This window comes from Tursiops truncatus, chromosome 20 (genome assembly GCF_011762595.2).
Source record: "Tursiops truncatus isolate mTurTru1 chromosome 20, mTurTru1.mat.Y, whole genome shotgun sequence".
Lineage (NCBI taxonomy): Eukaryota > Metazoa > Chordata > Mammalia > Artiodactyla > Delphinidae > Tursiops > Tursiops truncatus.
The window spans coordinates 7541095-7561024 of NC_047053.1; the positions used below are offsets into that span (position 1 = coordinate 7541095).

The 19930-nt window shown below is 53.3% G+C and overlaps 1 protein-coding gene across 3 annotated transcripts in view; it reads right to left on the minus strand.

Annotated features, from left to right (window-relative positions):
• The window catches only part of NTN1 (netrin 1), a 187046-nt gene that overhangs the window by 87931 nt on the left and 79185 nt on the right, over positions 1 to 19930 (minus strand). The window lies entirely within an intron of this gene.

A 19930-nucleotide genomic window follows, 5' to 3' on the forward strand; every position in this document is an offset into this window, starting at 1 on the left:
GTCCAAAAATGTTTCATTTAAATTCCGTTGAATGTGGTCATGCTTAGTCTGTGAAGACGAGGGCCGTGTTTTCCTTCTTTCCTATTCTCTTGCTGGGCATAGAAGCATGCTGGGTTCATTGGGGACTCTTGGCAAACACAGAGAGACATGGGATTGAGTGAGTCTCTGGACAGAGCGAGGGAATCACTGGGAAACTGACGCCCCGAGGTGTAACATGGACCGTTTTTCTCTTGGAACGAGAATCTGCTCGGTCCCAGAAAGCCTTGCACCTGGACCTTGCCAGGTGAAGGCCAAGTCCAACCTTGCAACAGCTTCACCTTTGACCCCAAAGCCAGGGTTCAGTGGAAACTGAAACCTGGGGAGGGTGATAAATGTGGGCACAGGTGGCAGATCTGAGAGGTCGGGGCTGCCCATGGGGGGGGAGGGTCTCCCTCTGCCCTCATTCTGCTCACTTCTCACCCCCGCGGCGTCAGGCCTGGGCTCCTGTCACCCCGCTTCCTCCTGTACCCACTGCCTGACCGACAGGTCTATTAGTGGCTCTTTTATCAGGCCTCTTGTCTGATCAGAAACCTGCCCGGTTCCACAGAACCTAAAGGACAAGTCTGGACTCCTTAGTGCGGCGTTCGAGGCTCCTCGCCACCTCCCCGATCCCTGTGCCGGTGCCACCCCACGACTCCCCTCTACCGCAAGCTGGGTGCCAGTGCCGCCCACACTACTTACTCCCTCTGAAGACCCCTCCCTCTGACTGAACCTCCTCCTCTGTGATGGCCACACACTTGACCCAGAGCAGCCGCTCAAACTCCTCCACCACGCGCCACATGAAGAAACAGGACAGTCAGGTACCGGAGGGGGCTGGAGCCCCGGACGCGTCTGCCCATCCGTGGGAGGCCAGCTGGGGCTCCCAGCCACCCGCCGCCTGGGGCACACCTGGTGGGAAACTCAGCCCTACAGGGTTCCTGGCTCTTCAACCTTCAAGACCCTCTTCAAGTCCCCAGCTTCACCCCCCAGGTCCCGAGTTCTCTCCCCCCAACCCCCCACACTGCCCCCAAAGCTCCGACAGCCTGGCCCCGGCCCTGGCACCTAACACAGCTGCCTCGTCCTGTCCGCACTGCCCCCCACTCAAGGGTCTTATCTCCTTGCGTCTTTCGTTCCGCCGTCTCCCGGCGGCAGTACCCAGCGCCTGGCCGTCAGTATGACAGTCTCAATAAGTCCGTGCGGACGGATTGACTGATGGGGCGGGGATGCCAGGGCCCAGGTGCGAGTGAGGGTCCATCTGGCCTCTGCCTCCCTCCCGGGCAGGGCCTTGGGTGACCGTGTGCAGAGAGAGCGGGACAGGCCAAGGTCAGGGACGGGCGGGGCTGAGCCTCCTTCCTCGGCCACTCTTGCAGGAGCTGGAAGGACCCGGCCTGAGAAAATCGGCAGACACACGTCTCGGCCAGACCGAGACCCTGCCGCTCGTCTCTGCTGCCCCACCACGAGGTCTGTTTGAGCTTCCCAGGCCTGGGGCAGTATCTCACCGCTAAAATTTATGCAAATGAAATAACAACCAAATCGGGGAAAGGAATGAAATGCCTAGCGGGATCCAAATCACCTCAGAAACGCGCCTGCAGGGGTCTGCGAGTGGAGCAGTCATTTTAAAGATGGTTTAAACCCACTCACTGGGGAAAAAACACACCGGCATTCCTGCAAACCAGCAAGCCCTGTGGCTTCAGGGGGCCACTGGCCTCACTGTGGGGAGTGGGGGAGGCTGGGCTGGGAGGGGACGGGGAGCTGGACTTCAAGGGGGACCGCTGTGAGTTAACTACAGGGACATGGCCCCGGCCCAGGCATCCCACAACGCCCGACTCCTTCCAGAATCAGACCCAGGGAAAGATCCAGGTCCAGCTCCGAATATGCCAGAAATGCTCACCAAATCCTGCCAGTGGAGACAAGCCCGCCCCAGGGATAGGGCACTCTGAGTGTTCGTTCATTCATTCATTCACTCGCTCAACAAATCTTCATGCACTGCCCACCAGGTACAGGATCTGCTCTCGGTGCTGGGGACCCCTCAGGAAACAAATATTCACTCAGCAAACATTCCCTGCACTCCAGCTTCATGTCGTAACTGATCTGGGCTGGTGGTGGTGTGGGTGGGTGGGGGGGGGGGGGCGGATAAAAAAAGTGAACAGGAGACACTGTCACTGGCCTCCAGAAGCCTACAGTCTGGTGGGAAGGGGACAAAGCGTGGATGAAACTCAGATTCCTGGCACCGATTATGCGCAAAGAGGGCTTAGAAAACACAGAGATGATTTCCGACGGGCCGGCTGAGAATCTTCCTAGAGGAGGTGTCATATGAGCTAGGTCTGAAGGAATGGATAGGAGCTGGGTGTATGGGGGAGGGGAGGAAAGCTCTCCAGGCAGAGGAAATGGTACAGGAAAAATATAAAACAACGTGGGGAGTCTGGACCACTGGCCTCTCTCCTGACCCCTGAAGCAGAGAATTACATGGAGCCAGGAGTCACTGTATTTTTTTCTTACCATCCACGTTCATTCCTTTTTGCACACTAAAGAGATGGGGTCTCCCTTTGCACTCACCCTGCCCACTTTCTGCCCACAAGTGAGGAGCAGCGCAGGGATGAGCTGGGAAGGAAGGGTTATAGGGAGCTGGGCCGCCACTGCAGAAGAACCCTGCATTCTCTAAGGCAGGACTAGAGGGGAGCGCCTGCCCGCTGGTTCTGGGTCCTCACCCTCACCCCACAGTGCACGCCCCCAGCTTCCAAGGCTGGAGTCGGGGGTGAACGTGGGGGCTTTATCAAGACCAAATGCTTTTTTTAAACAAAGGGATAAAGCAAAAAAAAAAAGCACAATGTTGCAATTTGATAAAGTTGGAGGGTGGGCACATAGGCATTTATCATAGCATCCTCTATTCCTAACAGTGATATTATCCTCTTAACTATTTAGGAAAAAAAATACATTTCGGTTCGGTTGGTTTGGTTTTGTAAAGACTGCAGCACGGAGGTGAGTGATTATTCCACTGACCTCAGCCGGTGGCCTGGTGCTGGAAAACTTCCTGCCCCTCTTTTCAGGGAAAGCTGTCCCTTCCAGGGTCTACGATAGCTTCTCCTCAGGGGGATCTGGCTCTAGGGAGATTCCAGAAAGCAGCATTGGTCAGAGCAGCAGGAAGATGTGAAGAAACAGGCTCAGAGCTTGCAGGAGGGAGTGAGAAGGGTTGCATGCACATATCCATGAAAACTCTGGAAGCCAAATCGATTGTCAAGGGGCGTGATCTACAGGCAAGGGCTCCAAGCCCTCCAAGGGCTCCCAGGGGCCTGCAGAACCTCAACTGTGGATGGGACAATGGTGCCAGAACAAATCAGTCTTGTCTCCACAGACAGAATGGGCTCCACTAACTCCACCTAACCCAGCAGTGCCAGGGGTCTGTACCCCAAAGGAAGTGTAATGACTCCAAGGAATCCTCTGCTTTGGGGTCAGGAGGGAGTCTGACGGTCGTCGGGAAGGACTGTGTATCAATAGTTGGCCCCTGTGAGTTGCTAAGGAACTAACTACTTCTGCGAGCAGGGGACAAGCTAAGTCTTCCAAGAAGTTGGGCGGGGGGGTGGGGGGGGGCGAGGGGTGACTGCGCCAAAGGCTCAGAAGCAAAAAGCAGCCACGCGTGAGAAGGATGTCCGTGCTGTGTGTCAGCAGGAAGGCTGCATGGGGGCAGACCGGCACAGACCGGCACAGAGGTAGGCAAAGGGGTACTGGGGCCCGGGCACATTCAGGCCCAGGTGGTAGCAGCTGTCACACACTTTCTGCCGCAACTGGTGCTCTGGTGATGAGTAAAGGCCAGATCAGGTGGGTGATGTGGGTGGAGACGAAAAGACCTGGCAAAGGTGAACCATGATGAAGACCTGAGCTCAAGGAGTGGGGACGGAGAGAGAGGAGGGACCAGGGAGAGTCAGGAGTGGGGGACATCGTGCTCTCCTGGGTCCCCGTAGTGGATATGGGGTCACCAGTGTCCAGGTGGAGAACTGGGTGGGTTTGGTTCAGGCTTTGAGGCTTAGAGGTGTTGGAAGGGAGCATGTGGGTGCAGTGCCCATTCAGGAGACAGCACCCCTTGAGCCTGGAGCCCCCCAGACTCGGCTGTCAAGTCCTGGAACAAGTTTTCTCACCTCTCTCAGGACCCAGCACTGAGCGGTCCTGGCAAGATTCATTTCAGGTCTGCAAAGAGCCAGCAAGCAGACACCATGAGAAAGACCCCAGGCCTCGGGCTTAACCTCTGGGCGCTGTGATGTAGGGACCGGCGTGCATGCTCCCCTCACACCCGGAAGAGTCCAGGCAGGGCAATGGGCGCGAGCATCTGTGCACCGACGGGGACGCCTGAAAGCTCAGGGCTGCACGGAAGGAGTAACTGGGTTTTGGAGGAAAGCGATCATCTATTCCGATGGTTCTCCAGTTCTGCTGCATATTACCATCACCTGGAAAGCTTTGTTTTTTAAGTGTGGTTTCCCCACCCCCAGAGACTCTGATTAATTAGTCCAAGTGTGGCCCCGGCATGGGTAGTTTTTAAAAGCTCCCAGGTGGGCTTCCCTGGTGGCACAGTGGTTGGGAGTCCGCCTGCCGATGCAGGGGACACGAGTTCGCGCCCCGGTCCGGGAAGATCCCACATGCCGCGGAGAGGCTGGGCCTGTGAGCCAGGGCCACTGAGCCTGCGTGTCCAGAGCCTGTGCTCCACAACGGGAGAGGCCACAGCAGTGAGAGGCCCACGTACCGCAAAAAAAAAAAAATAATAATAATAATAAAAGCTCCCAGGTAATTTTAAAATACAGGGAGTGAGACCCCCTGATCATCCAACCTTTGTTTCTCAAATGTGATCCAGAGAGATTGGTCCGCGGGAGAGGTGGATGCCACCCCTAGCGGTGCAGAGCCCAGGGAGCAGGGCGTGCACACAGTGATCGGTCGTCAGGAAGGGGCTAGCAAGAAATCAGTCATTTGAGGGAGAGAGGAAAGCTCTTTTCGGGAACAAAGAGGTCCTGGTAAACGTATTTTAGGGAGATCTCTGTTTCCGGGATTGGTGGGGCTTTAAAAACATTCACTAGGAGGCCAGGGCCCAGCTCACAGGCCCCCACGATCACCTGGAGTCCAGAGGAAACCTGTGGAATAAACCTAAGGCCCAGGCCCAGACACAGCCAAAGGCCTGGGGATGAGGGGGGACGGCCCTGCCCCTGCTGGGCTGCCCGGGGCCTCCGGCACCAGGTCCTCGGGCAGGCACACGACTCAACAGGCCTGGCGAGTGAGCACTGCAGCCAGACCACCTCCCCAGAAGCCGAGTCGGCACAGAAAGACACCACAGCTGCCAGCTCAGTGCCTGCACCTGCCTTCGCAGAGGCCCCCAGAGGATGCAATCCGCTGTATCCCTTGGACTCCGACTTCCCCACTGGAGAGGTGTGGTCTCAGAGGCTCCTGGGGGGACGGGAAGGGACTAAACAGTTGTCCAGGGCTTGGGAGAAGCTGGCACCCCCCTTGATGGTGAGCGTGTAGTCAGCGGTATGGGAGGAGGGAAACTCCTCTCTGGCTGTGAGCATTTATAATGTTGCAGGGATTCGGCCAGATGCCTTAACCAATGGCATTTCAAATACTCCAGGAATAAAGAAGATGTGGTACATGTATACAATGGAATACTACTCAGCCACAAAAAAGAACAAAATAATGCCATTTGCAGCAACATGGATGCAACTAGAGATTATACTAAGTGAAGTAAGTCAGAGAGGGAAACACAAATACCATATGGTATCACTTCCACGTGGAACCTAACGTATGACACAAATGTACTTATCTATGAAACAGAAACAGAAAAACGGACATAGAGAACAGACGAGTGGTTGCCAAGGGGGAGGGGTTTGGGGAGGGATGGAGTGGGGGTTGGGATTAGCAGATGCAAACTATTATGTATAGAATGGATAAACAACAAGGTCCTACTGTTTAGCACAGAGAACTATATTCAATATTCTGTGATAAACCATAATGGAAAAGAATATTTAAAAAAAGAGTGTATAACTGAATCACCCTGCTGTACAGTAGTAATTAACACAACACTGTAAATCAACTACACGTCAATAAAAATAATAATAATTAAAATACTCCAGGCGTCGGGTGGGACCACACTCATTCTGACCCTCGGTCACATGGAGCTTTGTGTTATCAATGTGGACGCATCATTCATTCCTTTGCGGATTCACTAAACATGCGGGTCAGCCTCATGCCAGATACTGCGCCAGGCCCAAGGGCACGAAGGGGCACGGGATGTGGTAGCTGGCTTGAAGAGTTCATATTCTAGCAAAGGAGGGAGGCATGATCTAGGGAGTGGGTCCCTGCTGGGAGGACGGACGCACCGGAAAGAAGGGTTCCAAGCAAGTGAGGGATGCCTAGGAGTTTGCCAGGAGGCCAAGGGCAAGGGCATTCCCAGCAAATGGAACAGCAGGAACCAGGGCTTGGAGGTGGGAATGTATCACGTCCATGAAAGCACACGGCTTTATCGGTGGGCAGAGTGAGAGAGAGCATGACGAGCCCCGAGTGTGAGTGTGGGGTGCTGGGGGTGAGGGAAGCAGGTACCCAGCCGCGGCTAGGTGACAAGGGACTGGGTGGGTATACAGAAACCACCCAAAAAGTAAGCCTTTCAAAGACCAAGGTGGCATGCTCAGAATTCTATTCAGAGAGAGAATTCCGACGGAGGCTGCAACGATCATTCATCCATCAAAAAGGCACCAGGGAAATACGATGGCCACAACGAACAGAACGAGGCCCTGCCCTTCACGAGGCCAGAATCTAGTAGAGAGGCCAAAATGGACCATTTAAACATGGGCTAAACGCACGACATTCATTCATTCATTCAGCAAATATCTGTTGAAAGCCCACGTGCTAGGCACAGGGTCAGCCGTGAACACACAAAATCCCCGCCACCAGGGATTCAGGAGACACGACCCACAAGGCACACGAGAGATCATACGGAGTGTGAGAAAATGGTAACTCTTATGAAGGAAAATAAAGCAGGAAAGGAGGACAGGGTGTCGGAGAGAAGCACTGCTAGCGCCACACAGATGGTCGTGGAGGCCTCACCCAGTAGGTGACATGTGAGTGGAGACCTTAAGACAGCTGGTGCGTAAGCCATGTAGCTGCACAGGGGAAGAGCACTGCAGGAGAAGCAGCAGCCTGTGCAAAGGCCCTGAGGCAGGAGTGCGCCTGGCAGTTTGGAGGAACGGCAAGGAGGCCACAATTGGAAAACACACAAGGGATTCCGGCAGGGACAGAGGAGGGGGTACCCAGCCCAGCCCCACGCAGAGGGAGAAGAGAGAAAACTCCTCAGTGGTTGTGAGCCTAGATTCAATATTCATGGGAAAATAAAGAGTTCAAGACACTGAGATAATGGGGATAACACGCCCACGACAGGTGAGAACAACCACTGTGCCACAAGGCCCTGCAAACTTGGGTGGGATGGTGCGGGCTGGGGGCCTGAATCAGGGTGGGACAATGGGGAATGGGGAAGGATGGCCACTGTAGGGGTGGTTAAGCAGCATTGGCATTGGATGTCAGCGTGTGAAGAAGGGGGAGGATCTGGGACGCCCTGAGGTCTTCAGGGACCAAGGGAAAACCCAGAGTGGGGGCAGGTCTGGGGCAGCAGGCGGATTCAGCCCTGAGTGGCTGAGTTTGGGAGGCAGCAGTGGGAGGCCTGCCCAGGAGGCAGGTGGCCACCCAGCTATGAGTCTGGGGGACAGACAGGTCTCCAAACAGGATCAGAAACTCCTGGAGGACGGGCACCTGCCCAATCTGTCACCACCTCCTCCAGAACCTAGGAAAGTAAGGGGAGGATGCACACGGCCCTCGTGAGCTATTACCTGTGAGCAACGCACAGGGCTCCCTGCCACGTCCCGTAGTCCTCAGGGTAACCTCCGTCTATAGCCAAGGGGACAAGCACACAGAGAGCTGACCTGTGGGAATGGCAGGGCGGGGAGGAAACCCAGGTCTGTCCCACCCCAGCCCCTGCCTCCCAGAGGTGAGAAATCCAAACTTGCTGGCTCAACTCATGTCAAGATAGGGAACGGCGGAGACAGCCATCGACCGGCCTGACCCGGGAGTCCCCAGGCCCCCACTGTGGGTGTCCGAGCCAGCCCCCGACGGCTTTCAGGCACAAAGACATAACTTCCCCGGGACCCTGAGCACCTGCACAAATATGAACCTCCTCACAAATAAGGCATCTTCTTCTAGGACCCCCCAAGCAGCGGGGTCACTGAAGGAGGGGTAGACACCACTGCTGGTCCAGTCAAGTCACAGCTTCCAACTCTTGTTGGACCGAGATTTTCTGTATTTCGACAAGCTGAGATGCACACTTTTCTACATTTTGGCATCTTTGTAGACGTCGATCAGGCAGGAGGGGCGACTCCACAGTCACAGGCCACACGTGAGCGTCCAAACATGCCGCGTGGTAGGAAGGTGATGGTGTAGAAGATGGGGGTACCAAAGACCTGAAGTCACTGGAGACTGGGGGAGACAGACGCTGAGCATGACGCTGTTTGGAGGGGTTCCCGACTGCATTTGCATTTTCCTGATCGCTCACGCACAAACCTTAGACCCAAGAGAACCTTAGGCGTGGTGAAATTCACAAGGTCACTCCGTGCTGGGGCCTGAAGGGACCGTTTCCTCCCAGAGAGGAAAGGCAGGCAGGGGAATGAAAGTAACCAGAGAGCAGCAGCGCGGGGGACCCGGGGGCACACCTGAAACTCACAATTCGGCATTCTTTCCACTGCGCCTGCCCACAGGCGGCGGGCGGCTCCACCTTCATTTCTTTTTTTTTTTTTTTTTTTGCGGTACGCGGGCCTCTCACTGTTGTGGCCTCTCCCGTTGCGGAGCACAGGCTCCGGATGCGCAGGCTCAGCGGCCATGGCTCACGGGCCCAGCCGCTCCGCGGCACGTGGGATCTTCCTGGACCGGGGCACGAACCCGTGTCCCCTGCATCGGCAGGCGGACTCTCAACCACCGCACCACCAGGGAAGCCCTCCACCTTCATTTCTGACTCTGCTCTTCCCTCCTCAAGGACGGGCTTCCTGGGGTCTTCCAGGTAAAGGGCCTTTTAACGAGGCCCAGGCTCCCCGGCCACTCTGCAGCCTTACAAGTCATGATCCCCTGAATGGTTTCTCCAGTGGACCCACTGTAAACCCTGTTCCACACTGGCTGGAGTGTTTTTCAATTTCCTCAAGCCTGGGTTCTGCAGAGACGTAACTGAGGGTGTTCACCTCGGCCCTCACTTTATGTGGCGCGAGGTAACGAGAGCGGGGATGGCATCGGGTCGCGTTACTGCCAGAAGGGGCTGGGGGATCACAGAGCCAGCACCCTGATCTTTCAAAGCGAAGAAACCAAGCCCTGGCTGGGGTCTCACAGGGCAGCATCCAAGACGGGGCTGCAGGCCCTTGGTTAATTTTTAATTCTTTTCCTTCTGGTCGAGAGCATCTCTGAAAACGTCAAATGGGATTTTGGTTGTTTTGCTCTATTTCTTTCAGTGCCTGGACATTCCAGGAAGATTCTGATTTTGGTCACGACTCTGCACTCGGTTTACGTAAACGTCAGCCACGCCGCCTTGGGAAGAGGGTGGACATGGAACGTTCTAGAGGCTCTGTGGGATGGGTAAGAGGACTCCCTGGTGGTATACCAAAGGGACCAGGCATGCCAAGGTCCCTGGGCTCTACCTCCTCCCAAGATTTGAACCCGAGGAAAACAACCAGGTGCAGCCTTAGGTTTAGATGCAGAAAATTAGTCCCAAAGCAAGAGTCTAAGGTGGGGGGAAGTGAGAGAGGATGAGAAGTATTTCCTCTGCCTTGCACTAGGAGACAAGCGGAAAATTCATGGCCAATTTGAGATGCCAGGCTAGGGAGCCACCTTCACCTCCGCTCCCCTCCCGCTGGCTCCCTCGGTCCAGGGTGGTGGCCAGCAGCACCACGTTCACGGCCCATCCTTAAACATCCTCCCACTTCATCGGTGAACCGCAGGAACAGTTCTGGAGTGGGTGGACTGGATCAGAAGCTCCTGCTGCTGGACCACAGAGGCCAGGGCAGGCTGGGATACCCTTAGATGAACTTGGGCTTTCTCCTCCTGATTCTGAAAATTAACTCCGCCCCAAGCCACTCTTGTCTCACTCATCAAAAAATCATTGGTGGCACGTTTTCTCAGGAGACTTTCCACCGTTCCCCAGGGCCGGGCTGCAGAAAGCCTGTGGTCCCCGAGACTTGCCTCTCCACCCCTGGAGCCCACAGTGGTTTTTAAGGTCAAGTGTGCCCAGTGGAGGCTGAGCACAGCCAGAGAAACTGGGTGACAAGGTCTGGTCTTCCTTCTCTGCATCTGCTGCCCCCTCTAACATCCTGCTCCCCAGCCTGCACGATGTTCCCAGGGCCACAAAATGGGGACAAAGACACCAATACTCTTGCCCTTCTGCATGGGACCCACATTCTCTGACAAGGGGCACCAAGCTCCGGAGTCACACAAACGCTTGAGAAGGACTCACGCACGGGTCCTTCTCTTTCCTTTTGCTCCCACAAGCAACCCGCCAAGTCCTGGTGGCATGACCGCCAAATGGACACGGGTCCCAAATGTGTCCACTTCTCCCTATCATCCTTTCTACACCCCTAGCCTCCATCATCTCTCACCTGGAAACCCCCAAGGCCTCTCCCCTGATTCCTCCAAAGCAGCTAGGTGATCTTACAAAAATGCAAACAGGATCTGATCACCTCTCAGCTCCACACACACCCTGAGCTTCCCTCCACACTTGGAATGAAACCCAAACGCCTTCTCTGGCCTCCCATCACCCAGCCCCTGCCCACCACTCTGACCCTGTCCCCCTGCCTGCCCTCCTTCTACCTGCTGCACCCGTGGCTGTCGTGTCCAGCTCCTCCAGGGTGTACATGGGATGCACGCAGCCTGCTACACGGCCCCATCCCCCCGGGGGAAAAGGAGCCCCTCCGAACCTCACCCAAACGCCCACCCTGGCTTCGCACTGCCTAAGCACAAGCCTCCTCATCTAGCTGAGATCTGTGGCCTCTGCGGCGGGAAGCTCTCGGGGCTGGGACACCCTGATGTCCCCTCCTTCCCCCCGTGTGAGCTTGCCTCCTGTGGCTCCCGCCTTCCCGTCTGACCCCAGATCTCCTGTCAGTCATCTGAGCCCAACTCCGAGCTGTCCTCCGACCTCTCACCCCGCGACAGCCCCCATTCCCAAGCCAGACAAGCCCAATTGGGGGCCAAAGTCACTGTCCAAGCCCCTTGTCATGCCAAGCTCTTTGCACACCCCTCGCTGTTCACTTCCCAAGCAAACGAAACGACGTGAGGTCCACACACCTCCCCTCCTGACTGCCCACTAGCCCTTCACCCCTATGACACCCACTTCACTAGATCCTATACAATTCCTTCAATGAACATCGTTCTCTACCTCTTTCAAACGTGTCTCCCTTGCTCCTCCCCCGCCCACCCCGCCCCTGTGCCATTCACACCCATCCTTTCACCCTGACTCTGCTCTGGAACCAGGCTGACCACAGACGACTCCTGGCCCTGCCACGTGTCAGCTGGACAACCTCTGGCCGGTGACTTAAGTCTCTCCTGAGCCTCAGGCTTCTCATCTGTAAAACAGATGTAAACTTAATTTAAACACTGTGAAGATTGGATCAGATAACGTGATTGAGCCCAGCACACTAAGGGATGCCAATAACTGGCATTTGTGTCATCATTCATAGGTATTTGCTGAGCAGCTACCCTGCGGCAGGCTGTGTGATGGCGAATACAAGACACAACAGAGGATACGATCCAGCAAGCCCACTCCTGGGCATATACCCAGACAGAACTCTAATCTGAAAAGATACATGCCCCCGCTATGTGCACAGCAGCACTATTCACAATAGCCAAGACGTGGAATCGACCTAAATGCCCATCGACAGATGAATGGATAAAGGAGATGTGGTACATATATACAATGGAATACTACTCAGCCATAAAAAAGAGTGAAATAGTGCCATTTGCAGCAACATGGATGGACCTAGGGAGTATCCAATTAAGCAACGTGAGTCAGAAAGAGAAAGACAAATACCATATGGTATCACTTATATGTGGAACCTAAACCATGACACAAATGAACTTATCTACGAAACAAACAGACTCACAGACATAGAGAACAGATTTGTGGCTGCCAAGGGGGAGGGGTGGGGGTGGGAGAGATGGATTGGGAGTGTGGGATTAGCAGATGCAAACAAGTATATATAAAATGGATAAACAACAAGGTCCTACTGTGTAGCACAGGGAACTATACTCAGTACTCTGTGATAAACCATAATGGAAAAGAATATGAAAAAGTGTGTGTGTGTGTGTGTGTGTGTATACATATATATATATATATATATATGAGAATCACCTTGCTGTAGAGCAGAAATTAACACATTATAAATCAACTCTACTACAATAAAGTTTTTAAAATACAAAAAAATAAAGGACAAAGGCTCTCACAGAGCCTGCAGTAGCTAGAAGTGTAGGAAAGACAGGCATATACACAACGACCACAATAATGCTAACTGTAGACACGAAGCATGTGCCAGGTGCCGGAAAACGTCCACAGAGACCAACTCATTTAATCCTCACATCACCCCTGTTTTACAGATGAAGAAACTGAGGCACAGAAAAGTGAAGTCATTCGTCTGAGTATCACAGTAGAGGCAGAGTCAGGGTTCACGCCGCAGCAGCCAGGTCGCAGGGTCTGGCTGTAGCTAGCAGGACCAGGCACTGTACAAGCAGCTTTCTGTAACTCCCCACCACGTCTCTCACTGTTAAGGGCACAGGGTGGTGCTCAGTCATTAAACTATGATCTGTGAACAGGAGGCCTCTGCAGGATTTCCTCTTCATCATCCGGCTACTGCCCGGTCGTCACTGAGGTCACTGTCATCGTCAGCATCATTGTCGGAAAAGAAAGCCGGGCTGAGCGTAGTCTGAGTATGACCCAGGCCCACATTTGGCCCTGCCCAAGGTGTGGCCACGGAGCTCTTGGGAGTCTGGGCAAACCACCCAGCAGGCTTCCACCCACAAGCTCCCTGCAGCTCAGGAAGTGGAATCCGGAGGGAGGCTGCTGGGGAGGAGGGCACCAGGGGACGGTCTGTCCTCCCGACTGTCAGGGCAACGGCCCAGGGAGGGGAGCGGGGAAGGGGCATCCTTCACTCGCTGGACCTCCGTGTCCTCCACCACATCTCCACCCTGGATTCCCCACCTCGGGAAGGAAAAAGCAAGGATGGTGCCCGGCACACCCAATTATGGAAGAAAAGCATCTAAGAGTCAGAGAACATGAGTCAGCAGAGTGGGACTGCTGATTTTTAAGAAAAACGGATGTGATTATGAGATGTGGGAACTGAGGGACCTGGGGTGATGCAGACCCGCCTTTCCTGGGGATCAGGCGCTGGGCGAGGCTGAGGGGCAGGGGACCGCGCGCTGCCAACACATTCGAGCCCTCGCTGCTCAAAAGACAAAGTCACTACTCAGGATCCCTGGAGACTAGCTTTCAAAAACTACAGATGTTTGCTCTCACCAGCAAGGTTGGCGATTGTAAGTATATTCAAACTTGGTACAACAACATGAATAATCCTTTGCTTCCTGGTGCTGGTGTACAGGTCACCAAGCCTCCCGAAGTCCTAAAGTATATTGTGAGCCCCGAGAGTCAAAATGGTAATGAACTGGCATAAGAATAGAGAAGAAAAACTAATCAAATAGAAAGTCTAAAATAAGATCTGTTTATATCCAAAAAACGGGGAGAAAGTGGAGGCAAAAAAGACAGATTAGGGAGTGAGTGGTGTTGAGACAACTGGTTGACCATCCAGGAAGTATAACGGCTGCACTCTACTCCCTTTCCTTCTACCAAGGTATCTCAGACAGATTAAGTTTACATGTAAGAAATGAGGCTGCAAAAATTACTGGAAGAAAAAGTAAGTAGTTATATACTCTTGGGGTCAAGATCACTTTTCTACAGGATGACACGAAAAGCAAACACTGCAAAACATGTATCTGACTATGTGACAATTTTAAACGCGATGTCAAAAGGCACCACAAATTTTAAAATTTCAATAACAATAAAATCAATAACAACCTGAGAGGAATATCTATAAGACAAAAGATGGACTAAACGTTACAATCTTTCGCATATAAAGAGTACATTAAGGAAAAAGGTGAACTCTTACTGAAAAATGTATGAATGCCCCAATAGGTAATCCACAAAGTATAAACTTAGGGAAAATGTTCAACCTTTCTTGTAAGTTTTTGAAGACATACAAATTAAAACAATCAAATACCACTTTTCGTCTTCCAGGTTGGCCAATATATTTTAGAGTAATTGGTGCCCAATACATACGAGGAAATAAGGACGAGCACTCCACACGCTGTAAACTGGGATGATTTGGGGGACATCTATGACACAGCACGTATTAAAACAACACGTGCTACAACATGTACTTACTGTGGCCCATCCGGGAATTCCTCCTAAGGGAACACTGAGAGTGGCACAGAGATCCACTTAGAAGGATACTCAACGCAGTAAAGCTTAGAGTGCAAAAAATCTGAAAACAGCCCCAAAGTCCAACTTGAATGCCTGATTAAGTCGTGGTACATCCACAGATACCAACACTATGCAGCCACACAGAACTACAGAGTATAGGACTATTCAACAGCATAGAAAGACAGCAACAACATATGAACTAAAAAGCAGTATGACTGCGTATTACAGAAACATACATGCGTAGATAAAGGTCTACAAGGTGACAGACGCTCTGGGATGTTAAGTCACTCGGGCTGGTGGGATTAACTGTCCCTTGCATGTCCTTCTTCTTTTCCTAGTCTCTGTCTTCCAAGTTTTCTACCATGAAGAGGCATTGCCTTTGTAACATGAATAAGTAAAACAAATAGTTTAATCAGAAACAACAGCACAAGACTGGGAGGCTGGGGTTATGCCCTGACAACCCGACCACTGCTTGGTGTGTAAGGCTCCCCTGGACCCTCTCGCCTGCTCTCCGTCAAAGGTCACAGCATCCTCATAGTCTGATCAGGAGGCCCACTGGGAGATAAAAGCCACTGTCCCGTCGAAGTCACCATTTGCTAGTTATGAACCAAACTTGAGAGGATTTCGGGGTGTGGGGAGAGTGAGTGTTGCTGCTAAAAGAATGTAATTCTGAAACTCCTGAGGAACCCAAATGCATACAGAACAAGAAAGACAACACGCCCTTGACCCTGACGGGGTCGGTCGTATTCCAGCTCTGCCGTATCAAGAGAGGCACCGACACGTTAGGAGGTGTCAGAGGAGGTGACTGAGACCACGAAAGGTCTGGAAATGGTCACACACAGGAGGGTTGGTTTGAGGAAGTAGGTGTGATCACGGAGGGTGGGGAAGCAGAAAAGCCTGGGGCGGTGGAGGGGAGGATGTCTTGTGAAAGCAGAAGCAGCTGTTCCGAAGTGTCCAGGGAAAGACGGTTCCTGACCAGAACTGCCAATCCTGGGCTGGGTCCTGGTGTGGCGGACCAGAGGGGTGGGACGCTGTAGACCGCATTCCTATAAAGGGATGGGGGGTGGTGCTGGCTGAATGACTCAAGGGCACAAGAAGGAGGGGGGGAGGCAGCAGAGCCTCTGCAGAGCGCACGTGAGCGAGCACAGATTATCCCGGTGCCAGAATCATCATGATCATAAAAATGCCGAGAGGTCCCAGAGAGAAAATGAGGGCCTGAACGGAGTGGGGGGAAATCACAGAGGAAGCACGCTTGGAATAGGCACGGATGAACAGAGAAGATGGGGGAGGAAACCAAAAATAGGATGAGACACAACTGTCAGATATTATACTGTGGAATGAAAAATTAACTCTCCCCAGCACGGCGGCGCAGGAAGGGAGCGGCTGCTGCGGAGGTGCTAGTTCAAAGGGAAAAGGAGTGAAAGCCACGGGGAACTAGGATCTAAATAGACATGGCCTCTAGGAAAAGAAGGAGAAAACCATCCTTTGGAGCAGACAGGAGTTTCATCACCAGTGGGGTCATTAACAAGCTGGCTGTGGGGACCTGGTTCACTCATGGGAATTTTAATTACAACATCCAGCTCTCCGCCCGATGTGTCCATCTGGACCATTGGTGTCCTAATTTCCCCTAGCCCCACGTGGCCCTGTACTGACACAGGACCGACCTCCTTCCTGGTCCCACCACCTGGGATGACGTATAGCCTGGGGACTTAATCCTCAAGGTCCCCGATGGGCTCCTCCCTTGAGGTTCACACAGGTCTCCAGGGAGGCACAGAGGATGTACTTGAAGTGCTGAGGTCAAACCAAACCTGAGTTCCATCATCACCAAGGATGGATCAACTCTCGGAAAAACCTGAGTATTTTTAAGCAAGAAGAAAAGGAAAAGGAACGCTTCTACAGAGCCCAGCGGCCACCTGAGCAGCCAGCAGCTGGTACACAACAGCACGGGGATAACGTGATGTGATGGAGGGGGACGGGGCATCTTGATGGGGCGCCCATCACTGCCAACACCCCTACCAGCAGCCTCCTGGGGGCTTGAGGATGAACAGAATCCAAAACCAGAGCAGCAAGGAAGTCACTGCCGAAGGCAGCAAGTGTGGGCAGCCAGGTGCCCTGCCAGAGGGATGTGGGAAAACCAAGTCAGAAAGGGGCAGGTGGGAAAAAAAAAAAAAAAAAAAAAAAAGAAAGGGGCAGGTGGGTATGTGGCCCGTGGCGAGTTGCAAATGTTCCAGCCTCTCCCCAAGTGGGGGAATATTTGAAGGAAACAGAAAGCCACCCACTACTGCACACCCGGCCACTGATGCAGCGTCACCACCCGCCTTCCGTCCCCAAATCCTGCTCACAGGTAGGTGAGGAGTCTGGCATGCCAAGCCCCGGGGACTCTCCCTAACGATAACTTCCGTAAGCTTCCTCCAAGCACGTCTAAGAGCTAACTTACCAATTAAAAATGGGCAAAGGATCTGAACAGACACTTCTCCAAAGAAAAGGTACAAATGACCAATAAGCCCATGAAAAGAGGCTTAACATCGCCGGCCATTAGGGAAATGCAAACCCAAACCACGATGAGATACCACTGCATAGCCACCCGGATGAGGCAAATATTAACAAGTGCTGGCAAGGATAAGGAGAAAGTGGAAGCCTCCTGCATTCCTCCTTGTGGGCATGTAAAATGGTGCAGCCACTGTGGAAAACAGTCTGGAAGTTCCTTCAAAAGTTAAACATAGAGTTATCATGTGACCCAGAAATTCCACTCCTGGGTATATACCCCAGAGAAATGAAAACACATGTCCACACAAAAATCTATTCGCAAATGTTCATAAGTAGCCAAAAAAGTGGAAACAGGGCTCCCCTGGTGGCGCAGTGGTTGAGAGTCCGCCTGCCGATGCAGGGGACGCGGGTTCGTGCCCCGGTCCGGGAGGATCCCACATGCCGCGGAGCGGCTGGGCCCGTGAGCCATGGCCACTGAGCCTGTGCGTCCGGAGCCTGTGCTCCGCAACGGGAGAGGCCACAACAGTGAGAGGCCCGCATACTTCAAAAAAAAAAAAGTGGACACAACCCAAATATCCATCAACTGATAAACAGATAAATAAAATATGGCATGTCCATACAATGGAATATCACTTGGCCGTAGGAAGGAATGAAGTTCTAATACATGCTACTATACGGGTGAACCTGGAAATCAGGATGGGAAATGAAAGAGGCCAGTCACAAAGGACCACATACTATATAATTCCATTCATATGAAATTTGTCCAGAACAGGCAAACCTATAGACAGAAAGTAGATTAGCGGTTGCCTAGGGCTGGGAAAGGGGGTTGATGGATGGGAGGAAAAGAGGAGTGACAGCTGGTGAGCACAGTATTTCTTTCTGGGGTGACGAAAGTTGACCGGAGTGGTTGCACAACTCTGAATATACTAGAAGCCGTTGAACTATGGACTTCAAATGGGCTCATTCAACGGTATGTGAATTATGCCTCAGCAAAGTTGTTTTTAAAAAGAATTCACTTAATCCTCACATCCTTTTGAAGGAGGTACTATTATTAACCCCCTTGTACAGGTGAGGAAACTGAGGCATAAAGCTTAACCTGCCCACCCACCCTGGTCACTTGGCAAGTGGCAGCAGGATTTGGAGCCGGGGTTATGACCCATGATCCTCCTGCTGGAAGCTGCCTGCAGCCTGAGATGTGACACCTACCCCTCTTCAGCTGCAACATGGAGGGGACAAAGGGGGGCAGAGCCCAGCCTTCTCAGTCCCTTCCAAAGGGGGTCTTGGGCAAGATGGCTCCCTTCTGTGGACCCTGTTCCCCACCCCAAAGGTTTGGGGGTCGAGGGGCACAACGAGCCCTGCACAGGGAGGTTGGCCAAGGCCACAGTCACTCCTCTGGGCACAGACCAAAGGCCAGTGGCTCTGTCTGCCAGTCCTCATGCTTCAGAAATGCAGAGCCTGACTCCTGGCATCACCGGCTATTCTGCAACCGCTCTACCCCGATGTCCGGCCTTCCCTCGGGGAGCAGAGTGCCCTTTACCACTTCCCCTCCAGGCAGCAGCCCGGCCCCTGCTTCCAGGCAGCGCCCTTCCTCAGCTCCCTGATGACAATCTGCTTTATGTCCTCTCCGCCTCCCTGCCCTGTCCCCCGGCTTTCTCTCTATTCACGCGCTGTTTCCTTAGACGCTGCATTTTTTCCTATAACATCATGTCTGATCCAGACTTTCCGAAAAGCACCCTTTCAGGCCTTGCAGCTTCCCCAGTGTGGCTCCTGGCTGGGCTGGACCGAGGCCCCCTCCTCTGTCAAGTGAGGGGGCCGCCCTAGCCTCTCTCCCACACCCCACTCGGGGAGTCACAAAACACATTCTCATATCAGAAGCCACCCCTTGCACCTCGGCCACAAATCCTTCCCGAAAGCAGACAAGATATCCTCCATCAACAATAAATAAATAGGATGCACTCAACACTTAAAAATATTTATATCCCATCCTTGTATTTTAATATATTGGAATGTTCTCTCCGCTTCTACTTCTTGTCTAGCTTCAAAATAATACATTTCTAACACCTTTTCTGGGGAAGACAAGGGGTATTTTTCCACCAGCCCTGTGAAAGGCAGTCCCCCAGGCAATACAAATAAGACTCTGTACTGAGGGGCGATTGGAAGCTGACCTTCTGGGACTTTCTAACGTGACAACGGGAATGTGATGGATGGGGAGTGTTTCCTGGCCCCGGTTTTCAAGCTGAGGCAGAGGCACCGTCTTCCTCGCCTCCACAGAACAGCCTGGGATTTCAGCTTCGGAAATAAAACAGGGGAAAGTCGGAGAGATGGGTTAGAGAAAGGGGGGCAGGGGAGGAGGGGGGCTCAGGAGGAAGCCCCCACCATCCCAGCGGCCCCCGCAATGGTTCAGGGAAGCAGACAGCCAGCAGAGATGCCAGAGACCATCTAGCTGGACCTTATGGAGCAAAAGCAGGGCCGCCAAGGCCCAGTGAAGTGAAGGACCGCAGAGGCCACACAGCTAGTTGGTGCGCAGGTGGGTCACAACTCAGGGATGCTTCCCGACCCTGCAGGGGCCCTGCCCGCCACACCTCACGGCCTGCCCTCACCAGGAAGCACCTGCTCCCTCGCTCCGAGCTCTGCAGGGCCGCCTGCCTGCACGGACAAGGGTCTGAAAGGCTCACAGCCACTTCTCCAAAAACAACAGAGCCCTCGCCAGCACCAAGAGGCCATGGCGCTCGGTTAACCAAATAAGATGATCCAAATGGGATGATGAGACCCACAGGCGGCTTTCCAGGCCTCTGAGAAGCTTCCACGATCTGCCCCCCCCAGAAAAACAAATGCAGAGGTTGAAGGAAGGGCCACCCAGCCTGTCCCTGGGGCCTCCACCCATCAGCCCCTGTTTGTTTTGTTTAC